The sequence below is a fragment of the Sorex fumeus genome, unplaced genomic scaffold, assembly GCF_029834395.1.
Source record: "Sorex fumeus unplaced genomic scaffold, SorFum_2.1 ptg000007l, whole genome shotgun sequence".
Taxonomy (NCBI): domain Eukaryota; kingdom Metazoa; phylum Chordata; class Mammalia; order Eulipotyphla; family Soricidae; genus Sorex; species Sorex fumeus.
Genome location: NW_026606064.1, coordinates 42396384 through 42420182, shown reverse-complemented (window position 1 = coordinate 42420182; position 23799 = coordinate 42396384). Strand labels below are relative to the sequence as shown.

Here is a 23799-nt window from a genome sequence, read left to right as displayed (position 1 = left end):
TACTTTGAATCGTTATATGCATATTTATTCCCAGTTTTCTGGTGTATGTGTGGTACCCCCAGGAGTCCTCAAGAGCTATTTCTGGCTTTGTGCTTAGGGAGCCACACCCGATACCAAGATTGACTAAATTCAAGTCAAGTGGGTGTTATGGAATGATATATCATAGTGGTTATGATTTACATTTTCCTCAAAAAATAACACTGAGCATTTTTTCAAGGGTCATGTGTGATATCTTTGGGAAAAAAATTATCCAGATTTTTTGTACTTTTTTGTTCTTTTTGCAGCTGATAATTTTCGCATTTTATTAACTACAGTATGGCCCCTAGAGTTACCTCATTCCAGCCCTTATCCTTCCTTTTCCATGAGGTCAGACCTTCTCAGGAGCTCCAGCCTTGACAGTCTGGGCTCACTGGAATTCCTGGTGTAGCTTAGCCAGTCTCTAATTGCTGCTCTGATTGCCACCCTCAGTCTCGGAGCTGGAATTTATATCCCTTAATTTTAGTTGTGGTATAGTCAGCCTTTACCCAAAGTGGCTTGAACTTTCCTCAGCTTCTGTTTGAACAACATGGGACCCAGAAGTTTGAAGACCGCAGCAGATCTATCCTGCAGAACAAGTTCCTCCTTCATAGTATCATTTTCTATTATCTGTGACTCAAGCTTCTGTTGTTCCGACAGGAATTTACTTTATTTCTGCTGGTATTTCTCCACCCCTCCCTGTCGTTTCTTCTAGATCAGCTCAGCCATGGGTGTGATGGGTGTGTGTGTGGGGGGGGGGGGGCGCATGTAAAACCTGTGGTAACCCAGCAGGTGGTCTCACTTCATGCTAGGATTGTATCTAGCCTGCAGAAAGGACAGCTCCCTCCAGGCAGCCTCCCTAGGCACAGCAGCCTTCCCTGGTCTCTTCTCCAGTTTTTAAATTGGGTTTCTTACATTTTAGTCATTAAGTTGTGCAAATTATATATATATGTGTGTGTATATATATATGACTTTTGTTGGATATACAATGTGCAAATGCTTTTACCTAATTCCTAATATGCCTTTTTGTTTTAGAGATTTTTTTGTGGTTATTGTTTTATTTTTTGTTTTTATATATAGTTATTTAAATTGGTGTAGCTCTACTTCTTCTTTTTCATCATTTGATTCCTTTGACAATAAAGTTGACTCTCCAGATATGGCTCTGATATCAAGTTGAATTTACAGATATATATCTCATAGAATATATTACTTTTGTTTTATATATTTTATAAAACTTGTGTTTTATGGTTTTGGTATAATATCCAATATCCACTTTAAATATAATCCATCTTGGTAATAAACTGATTGCTTAAAAAATTATTTGCAAGGCAGCGTCCAGTTTTCTCAGACCCATTTGTGGCAGAGGGTTTCCTAATATTTTTTCCAGAGCAAAATCTTCAAAATCAATTGTTTGAAGGAAACATAGGCTAAAAAACTTTTTTAGAAGAATGGGGTGGGGATGAGGGAATAGATTGAGGATGGCAGACTATGGCTAAGGGTGCGTATTTATCATCATACTTAGATGATGTATACATTGCGTTTATGAAATCTTATCATGAACAGTATTGAAAATCATGACTAAAATTGTAGCACTGTCCTGTCCTGTCCTCTCATTGTTCACTGATTTGCTCAAGTGGGCACCAGTAACATCTTCATTGTGAGACTTGTTATTGTTTTTGGCATATTGAATACACCACAGGGAGCTTGCCAGGCTCTGTCATGCTGGTGGGATACTCTGAGTAGCTTGCCAGGATCTCTGAAAGGGGTGGAGGAATCGAACCCGAGTCGGCCACATGCAAGGCAAATGCCCTACCTGCTGTGCTATCACTCCAGCCCATGATTAAAATTAAAGAGTTAAAAATCAAAACAAAGTCTGTTATTTAGTTGGAATTTTGTAGTTAAATAGTAGGTAGTCTTCCTGAAGCTGCCATTTTCCTATACACAATTTTGAGAAACTCTAAGATATTTTCTCTTTTCAAACATTTTTAAGCTTTTCTAAGTATTTCTAAACAAAATTATATTTGTTTAATTTTTCTTAGAACTTAATATTATTTATATCTCTCTTCCAAAATTTTGAAACCGAATACCACATAACAGGTTTTATAACAAAGAATGTGTTTACTGGCCAATTAGATTAACTATAGTCTGTTTCAGGGAAAAAATAATTTGCTAAGACTTAATTTCACAAAACTTCTGATATATTTTTATTTTCTACAGAAAGATTCTATTTCCTGAAGCTTAAGTTCTTCAAAAATTTTCCTCACTTAATTGAAACCACTATTTTCAAAAGAAAGATGATATTCTATCATTCAATAGAAATTTTTGCTATGTGAACAACAGATGGTCTATTGATATGATTTTATCCCTCTATGTGTGTGAATTTAACAAAACAACAATTTAGAAATCCTACTTTTCTTAAAAGTCACCAAAAATATCAAATCACTCAAGTATTTCTTTTTCCTTTTTTTCCCTCTTTGTCTTTCTGTTTTCATTGTCTAAATGTTGGAAGTTATTTTCTGACTACTGAATAGATGATGTTTTCAGGAAGGATAAAAAATGTGCCTTTCCTTTCAGTTTCACCTGAAAGTCTAGTTCCGCCTCTCAATACTCATTAAAAGTCACAGGATATATTTTTCTCTCATCTCTCAGAACAATTCACTTGTTCTCCAATCAGAAAGAACCATACTATCAAAGCCAACCATTGTAGAGAACAACATGTACCATTTCTTTATGTAATGGAGATTACTGCTAATTCTCTAATGATAAAACATTATATATTGTTGGTAAAACAATATGTAATGGTAAAACATTATAAATTAAAGATAGAATTGCTTGTGGCCTTGTTTAGCCTAACAGATAAAGATCTTCTTAACATGAGAAATAGTGGTCTATAGTATGTACTTACCACCTGTTCATTGAGATAAATATCTATACAAAAATTATAACAGACAACCTCTGAGATCTCATTCTTTCAAAGTGGGAAAAGTCAGACAAATAAAACTCATTTAAATTTAAACATATATATTACTAAAGGTGTGTTGTTTATTGAAAAATTTATTTAAGTTTTCAAGGTTTAATCACATTATCAATAAATATTAGTAGAGTTAGATACTATTTTAGGCATTAGACACTATTTTAGTTTCTGAGAATCCTGCAGAAAACAAACTAAAACAGTGTACAAAGGAAAATAAATTGAAGTAGTAGAGGTCAGGACTGCACATAGAGCAATTAAGGGAGACCTCAGTGGCAAATGGATATTTCAGTAGAATCATAAAGAGAGCATGTGGGCTGAGAGGCATTAGGGTAAATGCTGCAGGCAGAGAAAACTGTAAAACCACAATCTTGATAAAGCACCAAATTTTTAGGACCACGCTAGTGAAAAGAAATATAAAAAGATGTGAAACAGTGGGTTGGGTGGGAGTGGGGCATGGTCTGCAGTGGAAGTCCAAAATAATCACATAAAAACTTTTAAGTGATAGAGAAGGAGGATGAAATTTTTTGAGTGGTGAAAGGAAGACTTTGGCATATATATTTAAAGTAAAGATACTAAAAGTTATGTCACAAGATACCAAAGGGAACAAATGAATAAGAACAATTCTGAAGAGGAGTTGGTGATGTCCAATAGTTGTATTGGAGGTTATTAAAGATTGTCAGATTATGGATTTATTTTGATACTTGAGTCAATATAGTTGGAGGTCTACAGGTATATATGAAGCAAGAGAAAGAAAAAAGTGGCTCCATACTTTTTGACTTGTGAAACATGAATGTTGGTGCTGCATTTATCTGAAATGGAGACTATTGTGAAGACTATAGAGAAAGGAAGCAGGTTGGGGTTGGGTAGGTATTGTTAAGGTCAGATATACAAAACAAGCCAAGGTCAAGACTTAGAGTCAACTGGTCCTACTAGTTGACTTTTATATTTAAAACTTTTATATTTATATAGTTTATCACTTCCCAGATTCTTGTCCTATTAACCAAGCAATGGCCTAAATTGAAGAAAATGGATGATATTAAAATTAGTTTGGCAGAGTTTATTGCTGAGAAATCAAGTCTTGATGGAAGGAAAGTGATTTTTAAGCCTGCAGCTTAACTGGACAGAGCTAGCTCCATAGATCATCAGAAACTGGGAGGTGATGAGAAACTGTCTCATGAATGTATCCCATGGGAAATGGGGATTCTAGCTGCAATTTATGACTTTCCTATTTTTTCTGTTTTCAGAAAATTACAAAGTGTTCTGCCAAGATTAGATTACCCATGGTTTATGCCATTACCTACCTATCTTAGATACATACAAGGCTGCAAAGACATCATGGTTTAATCCTTACCCTGACAAGTTAATAACTTGTGCTTTGGATGCATTAGATTTGTACATGGATGTTTGAAACTGGAGTTTGGAGACAGAAGAAGAGTGGAGGACAGTGTTGGAGTTCGGGCAGAAGATTATATAATTTTTTTGTGATTGGTGTACACTTTTAAAATTGAAACCAGAAAAAATGATGAGATAATCTAGAAATGAAAATGAAAAGATGAAGTCTAAGACAGATAATGAAGCCAACTACAATATGTTTGTATACATATATGTATAGTAAGTTTTATAGATATAAATATATATTATATATAAAACCACAAAAATGAAACAAGAAGAAATAGTGATAAGGTCCCTTGTGGATAGGAAAAAGAAAAATAGTCCATGAATATTTAGTCAATCACATAGATAGTACATTGTTACTGTAAGTAAACCTCATTTTCCAAAAGTGCTGGCCCAGATGGATGCACTAGTGAATTCTTCCAAACCTTCAAAAGAACCTACTCTCAATCCTGTTAAAACTCTTGCAAGAAATTGAAGAAACAGAAAAACTTCCAAACAGTTTCAATGAGGCAAATATCACCCTAACACCAAAAGCAGACAAAGAGACCACAAAAAAAGAGAATTACAGGCCAATGCACCTGATGAATACAGATGTAAAGATCCTCAAAATTCTGCAAATAGCATCCAACCACTGATCAAAAAGATCATACACCATGACCAAGTAAGATTCATCCTGGGGATGCAAGGATGGTTTAACATTCGCAAGTCAATTAACATAATACACCTATATCAATAAAAGAAAAAAACAAATATGATCATATAAATAGATGCAGAGAAGGCATTTGACAAGATCCAGCACCCATTTTTGATAAAAACTCTCAGCAAAATTGGAGTTGAAGGAACTTTCCTTAATATAGTTGAAGTCATCTACCACAAGCCCACAACAAGCATTATTCTCAATTTCTCAATGGAGAAAAAGTAAAAGCCTTCCCTCTAAGATCGGAAACAAGACAAGGTTGTCCGTTTTCACCACTTCTATTCAGTATAATACTAGAAGTATTTGTCATAGCAGTTAAGCAAAAAAGATATATATATATATAATATATATATATACATATGTATATGGCATACAGATAGAAAAGGAAGAAAATAAACTGTCATTATTTGCAGATGACATGATACTATACTTATAGAACCCAAGAGCCTCTACCAAAAACCTCCTGGTTTGTATAGTAAAGTGGCAAGCTACAAAATCAATATCTGAAAGTCCATGGCTTTCCTATATACAAATAATAAAATAGAAGAAAGTGATATTTTAAAAAAATCTTATTCACAGTAGTGCCTCAGAAAATCAAGTACCTCAGAATCAGCTTAATTAAAGAGGTGAAGGACCAATACAAAGAAAATTAGAAAATACTACTTCAAGGAATAATAGAGGATACTAGGAAATGGAGACACATCCCCTGCTCAGTGATAGAGAGGATTAATATTATGACAATATTCCTCAAAGCAATATACAAATTTAATGTGGTTCTTATCAAGATACCCATGACGTTTTTCAAAGAAATAAACAAAACACTCCTGAAACTCATATGGAACAATAAACCTCCACGAATAACTAAAGCAATCCTTGGGAAAAAGAAGATGGGTGGCATCATCTTCCCCAAATTTAAACTGTACTACAAAACAGTAGTAATTAAATCAGTATGGTCACTGTCACTGTCACTGTCCTCTTATTGTTCATCCATTTGCTCGAGCGGGCCCGGTAACGTTTCCATTGTGACAATTGTTACTGTATTTGGCATATCGAATACATCACGGGTAGCTTGCCAGGCTTTGCCAAGCGGGCGAGATACGCTCGGTAGCTTGCCGGGCTCTCCGAGAGGGACAGAGGAATCAAACTCGTGTCGGCCATGTTAACTGCTTGCAAGGCAAACACTTTACCTGCTGTGCTATCGCTCTAGCCCATCAGCATGGTATTGGAATAGAAACAGACCCATAGATCAATGGAATAGAGTTGAATATTCTGTCACAGACTCTAAAATATATGATCACTTAATTTTTGATAAAGAAGCAAGAAATGTGAAGTGGAACAAGGAAAGCCTCTTCAACAACTGGTGCTGTGAAAATTGGACAGCTACCTGCAAAAAAAAAAACTGAACCCACTGTCTAGCCCCAGATACAAAAGCAGATCAAAATGAATTAAAGACCTCAATTACAGACCTGAATTGATAAGGTATATGGAGGAAAATGTAGGTAGAACATAACATGACATTGAAACTAAAGGCATCTTTAAGAATGGAACACCATTAACCAAGCAAGTAGAAAGAAATATAAACAAATGTAACTACATTAAACTAAAAAGCTCCTGCACCTCAAAAGAAACAGTGACCAAAATACAGAGAGAGAGAGAGAGTCCATGGAATGAGAAAGAATATTTAGCCAATAACCATCAGATAAGGGGTTAATATCCAGGAGACACAAGACACTAGTTAAATTGTACAAGAAAAAATCTCCAACTTCATCCAATAATGAGGAGAAGAAATGATCTTAAGTGTCCTCAAAAAAGCAATACTAATGGCCAAAAGCACATAAAAAGAATGCTTAGGATGGGCGATGCATGCTCAAAGTAGACAATGGACCAAACATGATGGTTTCTTTCCACCTGTATTGCAAACTGTAACACCCACAAGGAGAGAGAAAGAGGGAATGTTACTGCCACAGAAACAGGGGGTGGGATGGGGTGGCGGTGGCAGGAAGGATACTGGGAACATTGTTGGTAGAGAATGGACACTGGTGGAGGGATGGGTGCTTGATCATTGTATGACTGAAATGTAATCGTGAAAGTTTGTAAGTCTGTACTGTATCTCACGGTGATTCAATAAAAATTTTTTTAAAGAAGTTAGAGAAGGCCTAACTATATATGTAGTAGAAATTTTTTAACATAGAATAATAAAATTTAGTTTCAAAGAAGAAAAAGTAAACCTCTTTTTTTATTGAACTGTCCAGCACTGTCCAGCACTGTCCTCCCATTGTTCATCTATTTGCTCCAGTAGGTACCAGTAGTGTCTCCATTGTGAGACTTGTTGTTACTGTTTTTGGCACATTGAACATGCCATGGGGAGCTTGCCAGGCTCTGCCTTGCAGGCGGAATACTCTAGGTAGCTTGCTGGGCTCTCCAAGAGGGATGGAGGAATTGATCCCGGGTCAGCTGCATGCAAAGCAAACACCCTACCCGCTGTGCTATCACTTAGCCCTTTTATTGTACTACATAAGATAATAGAATTTGTAATACCTTTTTTTTTTTGCTTTTTGGGTCACACCTGGCAATGCAAAGGGGTTACTCCTGGCTCTACACTCAGGAGTTACTCCTGGCAGTGCTCAGGGGACCATATGGAAAGCTGGGACTCGAACCCGGGTCAGCGGCGTGCAAGGCAAACGCCCTACCCGCTGTGCTATCTCTCCAGCCCCGTAATACCTTTTTTCAAGGTGTAATTTAGTCAGTGAATAGCCAGGGTCAAGGAGGCATATACATCACGAATAAAGGTCTTTCTCTGGTACTTTGAAAGATGAAAGCACATTTATATTTCTTTTACAAATATCAAGGAAAGCAAATGCACATAAAAATTATTTTTTTGTTTTTGCCCTTCCTTCTTAAAATTATGTCATTAGAGTGAAAACCTGTAAGTATTTAATTACTCATGCTCTTCCCCATATTCAGAGGTTAGATGGTAACTAAAATAGAAAGCCGTCTCAGTTGTAGCTGTCTCAGTGAATTCATGAATACAGAAAGAACAGAGGGGTGGTAGGTTTATCAAAGCACTGAGGGTTTCTAATAGGCACAGTAGAATTCTAATTATAATCTTGCCTCACATATTCTAGATTTAAAATGGAATTGTATTTACTGTATCACTTGTATCACTTGTCATCCCATAGCTCATTGATTGGCTCAAGTGGGCACCAGTAATGTCTCCATTCATTCTTCTCACGTGCTAGTGTAGCCCAATGGCGTCTGCTCACTCCAGGAACATGAAGAGCCTGAAACTGTTTGTTCAGGCTTTTGACAAAGAAGTCTGACCATCTCGTAGGTGGGCGGCCAAGCATTCTTTTGACGTCCTGTGGAATCCAGTTGGTAACAGCTCTAGTCCAGCAATCGTCTCTAAATCGCATTACGTGTAGCCCATCTGATTTTTGACGCCTTGGCAAACGAGGCAGTGTCCCTGATCTTTGATTGTAGACAGAGGATGGAGACTCCGGATTCTTTCTCTCACTTGAGTGAAATGTGATACTCCAAGCATAGCTCTTTCATTCTTCTTTGGAAGGCCGAATAGCGTTCTCATCCTGTTTTTGTAGGGCCCAGGTCTCTGAGGCATATCTTAGTGCAGGAAGAACGGCGGAGTCAAAAAGATGTGCCCAGAGCCGGAGGTTCTTGGTCCTCTTAACCACTTCTTCGACGCTCTTGAAGGCGTTCCACCCCACTCTCTTCCTCTTGCACAGCTCAGGTGCCAGGTCATGTTGAGTTCTCCACCTAGGTACACATAACTGCTACATTCGGAGATGTTCTTTCCATTAGGAGCAAATGGAACGTCAGGAACCAGTAACCAGTTTTACTGTATATTGACGTTAAATGCATCTAACTATCTTATCATAGTGAGCATCATTTACCCTTCTTTACTCCTTACTTTGATTACCAGTAAAAATGTCTCATAGATGTTCCTCAGACCAAAAGCTCAATCTTACATATTACCATTTTAACAAAGCATCTCTTTGCTTGTTTTTTCTTTTTTATTCTGTTGTTAGTCATTAGCTGCCACATGGTCTTTTTGTTGAAACCATCTCTAAAAGACTGGTGGAATCCTCATTTCCTCTATTGGGCCAGAGGGGGCCTAACTAAAATGGCATTTGAATTTGGTGTCATGACATTTTAGAGGTTAGACTGTAGCTAAAAACAGACTATGGCTGGGCATTTCTATTGCTATTCAGTGTGCAGGGGTACTCAAAGCCGTTCCTTGTTAGTATCAAACTTAACCAACATTTCATGCTGACTACAGGTCTTTCATACTCGAAACTTCTAGTCACAAACTCTTGAGCATGCTTTGTAGTCATTATCCACAAGGAACCACTCCATAGTCAGGCAGCAGTCTAGCGATTAGTGCCAGTCTTGAGTATGAAGCAACATCTTGGCCTGAGACAAGAGAGAATGTTTCTCCTTGTTCTTATCCCAAGATTGTCAATTTCCTGCTCTGACATTTATTTCCATGAAAAGCAGCTCATTGTGAAATAGACTATTGTAGGCAATATAAGCTCCACTAATTTATGAACTTATTTTTAATTAAAAAATGAATTACTGATTTATTTTCAGTTGAATGAAGCAGATAGGTAGATGGAGAGGCCCTGACAATGAGTTCTCAGAAAATAATAAAACTAAGATAGGATTTAAAGAAGTTACTCTGTCACTAGGCCTAAAGTAGCAAGCATCATTACGGCCAGACCATTTTGTGGACATAGAGCTGAGACCTGATAAGACTCCATTTGGCACCAGTGCTGACTCAGGAAGTCTGAATTCCACACAGGTGTGAAGAAATTTCCAAAAATGAAGACTGATAAGGACATGAACGAAGACCACCAAAGTTCAAAGCTCTTCCTCTATGATTAACTAGTATGTCTACAGAAACAGCCAGGCACGGGGGCAGAAGACTCTGCGCTGTTCCAAGGCTGAGATCTCCAAGCCTGCTTGGATCGGGGCTGAGTATCCTCCACCCAGATCCTCCATATTCCAGCAGGCAGGGGTCACAGCCACCAACTGGCCCCCTGGCGCCATGTAATCCCATCAACGGCCAAGACTCAGAGACTAAAACCAAGCTCCCAGAAGAGAAGAGTGCAGAGTCTCCTGCCCCCACGCCGGGCAGTCCTCACCGGGGCCCCTTGGAGGGGAATGGGTTAAGTTTCCCTCCCCACCCAGAGCAGAGCCCCAGCAGCCGAAGACCTCCAGAACCAGCCACCACCATGCTGAGACCACTCTCCACACGCATGAAGGTACCAGCAGAGGAACAAAGGCATGCGGGTCCCGGGGCTGAGATCTCCAAGCCTGCTCGGATCGGAGCTGAGCATCCTCCACCCAGATCCTCCATATTCCAGTAGGCAGGGGTGACAGCCACCAACTGGCCCCCTGGTGCCATGCAATCCCATCAACAGCCAAGACCCAGAGACTACAAAACCCAGCTCCCAGTAGCGCATGGCCACATTCGCAGCTGCGTAACATCTTATTATCTCATTCTTACTTTGGACAAAATGGCAGGCTACCAAATGTAATCTGCCCACATGGCAGAGTCCGGCATATTCCCCGTGGTGTACCCAATATGCCAAATACCAGTAACAATGATGGGTCTCATTCTCCTAACCCTGAAAGAGCCTAGAATATGACACTTTTAAAAAAAATCTCAGGGCTAGGATGAAGGAGACCTTACTGGGGCCTGCTTGAGGCAATCGACGAACAACAGGATGGTCATGATCGTGATTGTGATCGTCTGCAGAAAACTCCAGGTCAAGTGAATTTGAATAATATCCATATTCTCCTCAGTCCTAAAAACTATTAGGGCTCTCTCCTTCTGAAGAATCTTGCATTTTTCTCTTGAATGTATTATTTATTTCTCTTTTCATCCCCCCATAATTCCTAAATAAAATTGTTTTCCTTCATTAATTATCTCCTCCTGAAATTTTTCACTTTGACTAAAATAGAAATATCTGGAAGAGCCTGAATAAGATTTAGGACTGAATTTCCTTTCCTGCAAAGAGAAATCCCCAGGCAAATTTCCCAGTGACTGAGGTGGGTCCCTTCTGGAGGCTGCCATCTCTCTTTTCCCCACTTCACACAACTCTCTCCTGCAACAAAATCATTCAATATTAATATTTACAAATATTTTGTATTTATTTTTTACTGAGAATGTTTCTTTTTAATTTTATTTTAAAAACCCTTACTTTAAGTCATTTGCTTAGACAATCTTTTCTTTTCTTTTTAATTTGGCCCCTAGAAACATTGTTCTCAAATCATTTAGAGTAGGGACTTCTGATAAAGACAAAGGATCTGGGAGAAGTCTTTGGTTAGATTTTTAGCTGTCTTGAGGATTCAGAGAAGTTCTTTCAGAAATTGTGAGCCACACACTGAATAACTGCATCGGTCTTTTACACAACTTCAAAACTTAACCTGAAAAATCAATTTAAGTCTGAGCCATTGCTTATATCATGTCCCAAATATATAATCTTCCAATTAAAAAATTATATCAGCTCCAAATTAGATTCTTATATCATCTCCATTAAAAATCAGAAGATGTCACCACTAAGCCTTTTGAGGACTTGGCTTAGTTTAGAAGATTCTTGTATCTATCTGCATTTCAGGGAGCCACACAAAGATTTCCAGGAGAGTCAAAGATCAGTGATACTACAAATGAAAATCCACAACTGGTTGGTTTATCTTTTTAATCTTCACTCTTTAGTCACCACACTTTGTATTATAGAGGGAATGAGGATGTATTTGATTGTTCATGTATTTTAATGCAATCACTAGCTGAAAGTTATGATTTCCTAAAGGGGGGATAGGAAGCAATCTGAATCTAGTTTTTACATATCAATTAAAGAGCACATAAAATCAAGACCGCCATGCCAACTTTTTTTTATGTCTTCAATTTATTAACTGAACAATATTTTATGACTCATTATTTAAAAAGAGAGCAATAGCACAGTGAGTAGGGTGTTTGCCTTGCACGCGGCAGATCCAGGTTCGATTCCTCCGTCCCTTTCGGAGGGCCTGGAAATCTACCGAGAGTATCCTGCCAGCACGGCAGAACCTGGCAAGCTCCTCATGACGTATTGGATATGCCAAAAACAGTAACAAGTCTCATAATGGAGACGCTACTGGTGCCCGCTCAAGAAAATCAATGAACAGTGGGAGGACAGTGCCACAGTGCTAATAAATATTTTATAAATTGATTTGCTCGAGCGGGCCCAGTAACATTGTAAGACTTGTTACTGTGTTTGGCATATCGAATATGTCACGGGTAGCTTGCCAGGCTTTGTTGTGCTGGCGAGATACTCTCGGCAGCTTGCAGGGGTCTCTGAGAGGGGCAGAGGAATCGAACTCAGGTTGGCTGTGTCAGCCAGGCTGCGTGCAAGGCAAACGCCGTACCTACTGTGCTATCGCTCCAGCCCATTTTATAAAATAAAAAAGAAATGTTTTTTCCTCTGTCACTCTGCCTATTAAGATGTTATGGGTTCTAGGCTATTATCATCTAGAAGCACTGTAGCACTGTAGCACTGTCCTCCTACTGTTCATCAATTTGCTCAAGCAAGCACCAGTAATGTCTCCATTGTGAGACTTGTTACTGATTTTGGCATATCAAATACTCCACGAGGAGCTTGCCAGGCTCTGCCGTGCAGGCAAGCTACTCTAGGTAGCTTGCCGGGCTCTCCAAGAGGGATGAAGGAATCGAACCTGGGTCGGCCATGTGCAAGGCAAAGGCCCAATCCACTGTGCTATCACTCACTCTTGCTTTGTGAAAAATTTCTTTTAAATTGTTCCAAGCATGTCTCCAGTTCAGACTTTGTCAGAAGCTTTATTTCAAGTTCTGATAATGGCAGAAAAAGTCTAGTGAGGCAAACCATTTTTATGCACCCATAATGAAAAAATAACTAAGAGCAGATTTAGACTGCTCCCCCCACCCCTCAGAGGGTCATCCACTGGCCTTTGATTGAGTAAGCACGCGCTTGTGGACTATATGCCAATAGCTCTAGGTACAAATGCTGCCCTTGAGAGAGCCTGGCCTCCTGGCAGCCAAGCTGATCAAGTGTGCCTGCAGCTACTGGTGTAGAAGTGTGTGGTGGCAGCACCACAACAATAGCACCGTCTAAGAGACAGCATGCAGAAACATCTGGGCCTGGCTCCTGGACAGTGCCTATAACATCTAGAAGCAAAGAAGAATATTTATGCAGGGGCTGCAGCGATAGCACAGTGGGTAGGGCATTTGCCTTGCACGGGGCTGGCCCGGGTTCAATTCCCAGCGTCCCACATGGTCCCCCGAGTACTGCCAGGATCCAGATTCAATTCCCAGGATCCCATATGGTCCCCCGAGCACTGCCAGGAGTAATTCCTAAGTGCAGAGCCAGGAGTAACCCCTGAGCATCTCCGGGTGAGACACAAAAAGAAAAAAAAAGGAAAAAAAAAAGAATATTCATGCAAGTTTATTTTATCATAGCTATTTTTTCTATTTTAAGGAGGGAGTTGGATTGGGACTGGGGCCTCCTCCACCCAGATCCCCTATCCCCCATCTTCCAGGCATTACACCCACCAACTGCCCCTGGTGCAGTGTAATCCCATCAATGGCCAAGACCCAGTGACTATAAAACCCTGGTCTTACTCTGGTGAACCTGGAAGGCTACCAAAAGTATCCTGCCCACGTGCCAGAGTCTGGCAAACTCCCCGTGGTGTATTCAAGATGCCAAAAACCAGTAACAATAATGGGTCTCATTCTCCTGACCCTGAAAGAGCCTCTAATGTGGCACTTTTTGAAATCTCAGGGTTAGGACGAAGGAGACATTACTGGGGCCTGCTCGAGGCAACTGATGGCCAACAGGATGACAGTGATACAGTGAAGGAGGGAGTCTTCCAAGCAGTGCTCAGAGGACTTGCGACAACTCCAGGTAATAATCTGTTCAATGGGCTGGATGGTTCAATGCTCAGTGTGGTAATACAGTTCTACTAGGGTCTGCAGTGCTGGATGTCCTTAGGGCAAACTCAAGGTGTTTTGCTGATTACAGGGCTACACCCAGCAGTTCTAGGGTTTGAACATGGGTTCTCTTATTTTCTCCAGATCACCGAGAAATCTCCTTGATTTTTGATTCTACTAACTTAAGAATTTAGACAGTTCGACAAGTTAGTCTCTTATTTCCATCAACAATAAAAATTACACTTATGGTTCCAGAGGGATAGTACAGAGCATAAGTTATTTGTCTAACACTTGGATGATACTGGTTAAGTCTTTGGCACCACATACTGCCTTCTTTGAGCACTGCCAGGAGTGATCCCTGAGCACAGAACCAAGAGTTCAGAAGCACTGAACTCTTCTGGGTGTGGCCCAAACCATCTATTTAAAGTTTCTTGGAAAGCAGGGATGTTTAAAGCATGTAGTATAAGGTCTGTTCTTTATTTTCATGTTACTATTGAGAACTGTGCAGTTCCCATCATTATTCCCCTTTATCTGTCCCTTTTTTGTCAAATGACTGAAACTCATGTATTTGAGTTCATCATCAGTTAGGTTATCTGCTCACAGACAGATGTAACACATCTTCATGTGACGTTCATAGTTTTTTTTTTTCCTTAAATTTTTATTAGTGAAACACCATGAGGTACACCATGAGTTGTAGACTTACAAATTTTTGTGCTTGGGTTTCAGTTATACAATGATTGAATACCAATCCCTCCACCAGTGTCCATTCTCCACCGGCTTTCATAGTTTTTAATCTTCATTCATTCGACCTTTTCAGTCAAGTGTCTGCCAAATGACAACTCGAAGGAATTAGTATCCAACAACAGAAATAATCACTGACCACTAGATGTCAGTCTTACAGTGACAAAAACATATTTTCAGGCCTGGAACTTAGAAAATACATTTAATGTTCTTTTAAAGTTTTCAGTGTCCTTGCCCATTGTTTCCGTACATACACATTTCACTAGTTTATAATATTCCAATGTTTGTGAGACATTTATTCTTTTGTTTAAAAAAAAGTCCCAAATAATAGAAATAGCATGAGGAGCTATCACTTTGGTGATAGCAAGATACCACTAAGACCATGAGTGTTAACACCACTGTAAACACTTAACCTTAGTTATAATCATTTTTTAACTTTAAGAATGAATTTGATGGGGTCAGAGGGAATAGCAGGTAAGGACATAGCCTTGCACATGGAATACCATGCATAGCATGGTGATCCTTGGCAACACATATGTTTCTCTCAGAATCCCCCAGGTGTACTCCAAACATCTCATCCCCTCAAAATAATAAATTCTGTGAATAAGGTTGTACACCAAAAGTGTAAACATTAATACTATTATAAAGTATTGTATATGTGTGTGTGTGTGAATGTGTGTGTTGCAAAAAAAAAAAAGATAAATAGATAATCAAGACAAATTGTTTAGAATAGTATAATGAGGTCTCAAACTCAAAACAAAAAAAAATTAGCAATGCAAAGTCTGGAAAAGTTTTAAGAGCTGAATTACAATGCATCTTGAGACCAGTGCTTCTGGAAACAGCTCTACATATCTGGATATACAGTTGAGGGTAACCCAACTGTAAGTGATATTTAATGCAGCAAGGTTATTCCGTATTCAAAACGTAGATTATGTTTGATGCTAAAACTGCAACCAAGAATGAATTATGTTGTCTTTTCTTTCACGTGAAGGACTGTCTCATTTTTATACATGGGCCCAAATTATGTTGAATAATAAAGAACATTATGAAGTCTTACAGAAGTCTAATGATGGGAAATACCAGGCACTGAGAGTGTTTTGATACCCAGCAACAATCAAGGCTGCATCTAAAAGAAAATTTCTACTATGATAAAAAATAAAAATAAAGCCATCAAAGTTTGTTTCAGAAATCAGTGCTCTTGATTTAAAAGGTTTCTTCACTTCTTTTTATTACAGTGGAACCAGGAAACTGGGCAGTGGGCATGTGAGTTCCGAATCTTGAAGGGATTGACGAAGTTGCTCAGAGGATAGCCAATATGACAGTTTTAGAAGTAAAGTAAGTAAAGTAAAGGCCCTCCCGTTGATCGTCGATTTGCTCGAGCGGGCCCAGTAACGTCTCCATTGGAGACTTTGTTGTTACTGTGTCTGGCATATCGAATACTCTCGGTAGCTTGCCGGGCTCTCCGAGAGGGGCGGAGGAATCGAACTCGGGTCGGCCATGTTGGCCGCTTGTAAGGCGAACGCCCTACCCGCTGTGCTATCGCTCCAGACAGTTTTAGAAACTACTTAATAATGTCATGTGCAAACATTTGAACACAACGAATGACCAGCTTTTTTTTTTTTAAGAAAACAGGTGAAGGGCCTGGAGCTATAGTACAGCGGGTAGGGTGTTTGCCTTGCATGCAGCTGACCTGGGTTGAATCCCCAACATTCCATATGGTCCCCTGAGCACTTCCAGGAGTAATTCCTGAGTGCAGAGCCAGGAGTAATTCCTGTGCATCCCTTGGTGTGATGGAAAGGAAAAGAAAAGAAAAGAAAAGAAAAGAAAAGAAAAGAAAAGAAAAGAAAAGAAAAGAAAAGAAAAGAACAGAGGTGGAATGAATGAGAGAAGAAGGTACCTTGGGGAAAAATAAGGTTGCTGAGAAACATAAAAGGAAAAAGATTGCTTTTTTTTAAGTAAAGTAAAGACCCTCCCGTTGTTCATCGATTTGCTCGAGCAGGCCCAGTAACGTCTCCATTGGAGACTTTGTTGTTACTGTGTCAGGCATATCGAATACTCTCGGTAGCTTGCCGGGCTCTCCAAGAGGGGCGGAGGAATAGAACTCGGGTCGGCCATGTTGGCTGCGTGCAAGGCAAACGCCCTACCGCTAATCTTTAAGATTAAAAAATTTTCTCAGTACCTGTACTTTGAACCATAATACCGAGGGAGGGAAGGAATATATATATATATATATATATATATATATATATAGAGAGAGAGAGAGAGAGAGAGAGAGAGAGAGAGAGGAGAGAGGAGAGAAAAGTGCCTGCCATAGAGATATGCTGGTGGGGTGGGGTGGCCAAAGGGAAAATGGGAACATTGGTGGGAAATGTACACTGGTGGAGGAAAGGTGTTGGAACATTGTATGGCTGAAACCCTATCATGAACAGCTTTCCAACTGTGTAAGTCATAGTGATTCAATTGAAAAAAATATAAAAATTAATAAAAGAAAAAAAAACAGAACATCATGTAAGGATCTATGGCACTGATATGGACCCTTTAGCACTAACAGGAATGGTACCTGAACATGAAATCACCAGAAATTCCTGAGCACCACTAGGCTTGGCTTAAGAAATAGGGAAAAAATTTGACAAATAAAAATCATGGAGGTTCCCAAAGTGGTATACTTATCACTTACACTTAATCACTTAACTTCCTGTCATTTGTCGATTTGTTCAAGCGGGCGCCAGTAACGTCTCCATTTGTCCCTGTCACGTGCTAGTGTAGCCCAATGGCATCTGTTCGCTCTGGGAACATGAAGAGCCTCAAACCGATCGTTCATGATCTTGACGAGAAGTCTGACCATCTGGTAGGTGGGCGGCCACGCGGTCTTTTGACATCCCGTGGAATCCAGTCGGTAACAGCTCTAGTCCAGGGGTCGTCTTTAAATCTCATTATGTGACCAGCCCATCTGATTTTTGACATCTTGGCAAATGAGACAGCGTCCCTGATTCTTGATCTTCGAAGGATGTCGGAACTCCGGATTTTTTCTCTCATTTCAGTGAAACGTGATACTACAAGCATAGATCTTACAATTTCTCTTTGGGAGACCTAAACAGCGTTCTTATCCTGATTGCGTAGGGCCCAGGTCTCTGAGGCATATGTTAATGCAGGAAGAACAGTGAAATCAAAGAGATGTGCCCAGAGCCGGAGGTTCTTCGTCCTCTTAGCTATTTCTTCGACGTTCTTGAAGGCGTTCTCATTCAAAGTGGTATACAAAAGAAATAAATTTGAGAAGAAAATAATAATTAATTTAGTTTAATATTCTTCTCTACATATATTTTAAGTCATACATTTTAAGAAAATAATACTCTTAGTTTTTGATAGTCACTCTCAAACTCATTTCAGAGTGCAGAAATAACTAACTAACTAACTAATTAACTAACACTAACAGTGAAGGTCTAGAGTTCATTCCAGTGCAGCTGTTATTTTGTTCCTTAAAAGTTAGCATTAGTGAGTTACAACAGTCTTCACTATTATTTTAAGGAAACATTTTTGATTTTTTTTTGATTTTTGGGTCACACCTGGAGATGCACAGGGGTTACTCCTGGTTTTGTACTCAGGAATTACCCCTGGCAGTGCTCTGGGGACCATATGGGATGCTGGGAATCAAACCCAGGTCTGCCGTGTGCAAAGCAAATGCCCTACCCACTGTGCTATTGCTCCAACTCCCTGATCATTCTTTTAGTAAATTATTTATAAAAAGCAATATAAAAATAAATCATTGAGGGCCTTCTATAGGGGCAGGCTTAAGGAGTGGCTGGGAAAATTGGAGATCATTGTTAGGGGAAGATGCAATGGTGGTGGGATTGGTTGAATATTGAATGGATATCTGTAACAAATCATGTTGAATATCCATAACAAATCATCATGAACAACTTTGTAATCACAGTATTTATATAAAGAGTAATGAGAAAATTTTTTTTACACAAGGTAACATTATCCTGATGACTTCAGTTTGTTTTTTACTTGCTTTTGGATTTGGGGACACAGCCAGAGGTGCTCAGGGCAAACTTTTGGTACCTTGCTCAGAAATGATTCCCAGTGATGCTTTCTGGATTATTGGGATTATTTGGAGCTTTTGGGGGGGAACGAACATGAGCCACTACATGACAAGTAGCTTAACGCTGTACTATCTTTCTGGCCCTGATTTTTTGTATTTTAACTCAATTCGAAAAAGCAATCCTAGAAAATAGGTTTTTGTTTATCTGATTAAGAATTTTTCTAATTATTTATATCTTAAGGAGAAAACTGGTTGGGTTGAAACCATTAACTACTCCAGATCCTATATCTGATAAGTCCGAAATAATTTGCGTTTTCCCTTATATCATAAATAATTTGGTTAGCTATTCAAGACAAGCATTCTTCTTTGTTTTGCAAAGCAAACAGGAAGGATAGGCTTCCCTGGTACAATATGCCTTTACACCGTGACTCAAGTGAACCTGCAGGTTAATAGCATGAATGAAGGATTAGGGTAGATGTCTGTTTTAAAGGCTATATAAAACATTATTATTTAGCCTTAAACCAATTTCTTGAGTGTCTGGAAAACCAATCATGAAAATAAAAATGGCCTTCTATTTTAATCATAAAAAAATTAAATACAGTTTGTTGAGAGTTTGGAAAAGGACAAAGGCCTGAACAAAATGCATACAATGTAAAATATAATGGCAAATAAAACTGGGGGAATCATTCTGAATTCTCTATTGTAGACTCAAATCTCTATTGCTATAAATTATTAAATATGCAGCTATATGTATATACTTCTGTAAAATTTATTCTATATGTAGATTTTAAAATTTTATTCCTATCAATTGTACACAGAGTTTATTGAAACAATTATAAGTAAAACAAAATTGAGTAAGTATGTCATCATAATTTTACTTGGATATATATATATATATAAGCATATGTAAAAGCTGGAAAAATCCCAGGGCCTAAGTGATAGCACAGCAGGTAGAGTGTTTGCTTTGCACATGTCTGATCTGGGTTCAATCCTTGGCATCCCATGTGGTTCCCTGAGCATCACCAAGTGCAGAGCCAGGAGGAACTCATGAGCATCGCTAGGTGTGACCCATAAAAGCAAAATAAATAAATAAAAAATAAAGCAACTGCATTATTCAAAAAAAACCCTGGAAAAATATTTTTCCCCTAAAATTTTTCTAGCTATATACTTAATAACAACAATGGGATTGAAAGTTCTGAGAAGAAAATTACCTTTTCAGTGAAAGAGATCAAGCAGTGATGTGGAATATTTTGGTCTTTTGCAAAACCACAGAACCTCTCGATAAGTACCTGTAGACTCTCTTTCTGAAGGTCGAGGGGCTGTGTTGCTATGAATGGTATGATCATTTTGTTTGTTTGTATTTTGGGCACACCCAGTGATGCTTACGGCTTACTCCTGGCTCTGCATTCAGGGATCACTCATGGTGGCTTCAGCTGATCATGTTGGGTGTCAGGGATAGAACCTGGGTCTGTCTTGTTCAGGATAGGCCTACCTGCTGTACTACCACTCCAGTCCCAGCATGCTAATATTTAGGTTGCCTTTCTTTTTTCTTGGGGAAACAGCAATGTTGGGATTCCTACATGGCATTTTCAGATGACGATGATTTTAATACAGTGATTTTAATACATTTCCCTCATCTCCACATTCTCCATTTCCACCCTACTATCTCCATCTATTTTCTGCTTTTCCCTGTCATGGTCTCCATGATCTTCCCTTACCTCTTTTCATTTTCTTTTTCTATAACATTAAAAAAAATCTATTCATTTTCTATATCTCCAAAGTTTGATTTCCAATTGAAATGGGTGAAAAATCCAAAAAGAATGCACATTACTTTTTCAGCTAATTTTCTTAATGATATACTAGAAAAAAAGTAAATTTGACTCAGAATTTTCTTCAAATCTTGTTGACTCAGAATTTTCTTCAAATCTTGTTAAATACCTGTGAGATATTTGTCTTGTCCATTGGTAAATAAAGTTTAACTTGAAATGGCATGATGTTAAGCAGATTTTTAATTTTTGTGTTCACTTAGCAGTAATTATTGAAAATTCATTAGTCTAGAAAACCATGTTGATAATTGAGAGGTTCTGTTGATACATTTCTGGCTTTATTACAAGCCTCTACTTAGCTATGGAACACTCCATTGTGAATATTACAATGTACAGAATAAGATAGCATTACATTGCCACATATTTTTAAAAATTTCTTTTAATTTTTATTAATTTTGTAATTACGTTATTCAGTCAATTCCATCATATTTTATGGAGTTTGAAATGGATAATATTGTTTTAACCCTATGCATAAAATCCCTCTTTTTGATTTGCAGAATTTCTCAGCCTTAAATGTCTAACTGACTTTAAAACAGTAACAATAAGAAACTCAGAAAGAAGCTACCCAAATACTAGGAAAGTCACTGCTTTAACCAAGAAGAATGATTTTTCACCTAAAGATTTTCCTTCAGTTTTTTGTTTTTGAAAGTTAAGCAAAGTCAAGCTTTAAACTTGTGATTTCCACATGAAAATACATTACATTAAACATTAACATACAACATCAATAATAATGCTATATGTTGAATATCTATAATATGCAAATATATTATTCCCTTTAAATATAAGTATCAGCAAATTTTATGTGTTATTCCAATACCTTAAGAAATATGAAGATGCTGTTGATTTTTCTGCTGTCCAATGGCTAGAAAGTGCTTGCTTTCCTACTTGGAATGCTTACTGGAATGCTATGAAAATATCTGTGTAGACTTCATAATATTATAAAAAATATTCATTATCCAAGTTTGATCTGTCCTCTAGATACTGAAGGAGTTCAGAACATGCCATCCCCAAATATATTGCTCTGACTATTTATCATTTTGAATTATTCTTTTGAAAAATAGAAAATGTAAGAAAAGGCACTTTCTCCTTATCTCTGAAGAGCTGAAATTTAAAAATGCCCCTTTTTTGCATTTTAAAATAATTTTACATATCTTGCTTGTAGAAATATTTTTCTGAGGTTTTCCACTTCAACACCTGTAAAACTAACACACTTGGAAGGAAAAATAAGCTTTGAGCAATTTTCAAATACTTCTATAATAAAATGCAAATTTCTAATTGAGTCAATGCTCAAGTTACTACTAATCTGTAACTAAAACTTAATTTTCTTCTTGTCACTTGCCATTTGTCATACTGTCCCTCATCAATTTGCTCAAGCGGGTGTCAGTAATGTCTCCATTTGTCTCTGTTGCGTGCTAGTGTAGCCCAGTGGCGTCTGCTTGCTCCTGGCATCTGCTTGCTCCAGGAACACGAAGAGCATAAAACCATTCATTCAGGGTCTTGACGAAGAAGTCTGACCATCTCATAGGTGCGTAGCTTGGCGTTCTTTTGATATCCCGTTACAACATGCCAGTCGGCCAATTTGGGTAGACTGGGAGTACCCGTCAGGGCAATTAGAGGCTGCCCTAAAAGCCTCCATCCTTCTCAGAGAGCCCGGCAAGCTACCGAGGGTATCCCGTCTGCACAGCAGAGCCTGGCAAGCTACTCGTGGAGTATTAGATATGCCCAAAACAGTAACAAAAATTTTCTTCTACTTTTTGAAAAATGAATGGTAGTTATATACACAGTTACAAAGTTGTTCATCATTTGGCTTCAGTCATATAATGTTTCAACACCTGTCCCTTCACCAGTGTACATTCCCACCACCAGGATCCCCAGTTTCCCTCCCCGCACCCCTGCCTGCCTCTATGGCAGGAACATTCCCTTTCTCTCTCTCTCCCTCCCTTTCTCTCTCTCTCTGTCTCTCTTTCCTTTGGGGCATTATGTTTCACAATAAAAGTAATGAAAGGTTATCATATATATCCATTAATCTACTTTCAACGCTCAGTTCTTGTCCAGAATGATCACTTCTATTATTGTCATACAAGTTCCTTCTCTATCCTAACTGCCCTTTTCCCCACACACACTTATGGCAAGCTTTTGATCATTGAAAGTCCTTCTGGCCCCAAGAGTCTCCTGACCCTGTTCCTGGCTGTCCTCGCCAGGGCCCCTTGGAGGGGGCGGGTTGAGTTTCCCTCCCCATCCTGAGCAGAGCTCCGGCAGCTGAAGACCTCCAGAACCAGCCACAGCCATGCTGAGACCTGTCTCCACACATCCAGACAAGTCTCATGCATGAAGGAACTGGCAGAGGAACCCAGGCATGCAGGTCCCGGGGCTGAGATCTCCAAGCCTGCTTGGATGGGGACTGGGCCTTCTCCACCCAGATCCCCCATCTTCCAGTAGGTAGGCGTTACACCCACCAGCTGCTGCCGGTGCCAGGTGGTCCCATCAAACGGCCAGGACCCAGAGACTATAAAACCCAATTCCCAGCTCCTATTATCTCGTTTTTACTTTGGAGAACCCGGCAGGCTACCGAAAGTATCCTGCCTGCACGGCAGACTCTGGCAAACTTCCTGTGTCGTACTCAATATGCCAAATACCAGTAACGATGATAGGTCTCATTCTCCTAGCCCTGAAAGAGCATTGAGTATGGCTCTTTTAAAATCTCAGGGCTAGGAAGAAGTAGTTGTTACTGGTGCTTGCTCGAGGAAATCGACGAACAACAGGATGATCGTGATCGTGATGTCCTTCTGGCCTCTTTTTTGCCTGGCCTTTGATATTAGAGTATCATGCTACTTTTTCATATCCCACAAATGAATGCAGTCATTCTGTGTCTGTCCCTCTCCTTCTGACTCATTTCACTCAGTATGCTACTCTCCATGTCCATCCACTTATAAGCAAATTTCATGACTTCTTTTTTCCTAACAGCTATATAGCATTCCGTTGTGTGCATGGTCCGTAGTTTGTTTGTTTTTTTATATCTAATCATCTGTTCTCAGGCTCTCAAGTTGTTTCCAGATTCTGGCTATTGTGAATAGTGCTTTAATGAACTTAGAAGTGCAGATGGCATTTCTGCTGTTTTTTGGTAACCCCAGGGTATATCCCTAGAAG

The 23799-nt window shown here is 39.0% G+C and overlaps 1 pseudogene; it reads right to left on the bottom strand.

Moving 5' to 3' along the window:
• Positions 1 to 367: 367 nt before the first annotated feature.
• On the bottom strand, positions 368 to 744 carry LOC130016238 (prefoldin subunit 6-like; annotated as a pseudogene).
• Between the last annotated feature and the right edge of the window lie 23055 nt (positions 745 to 23799).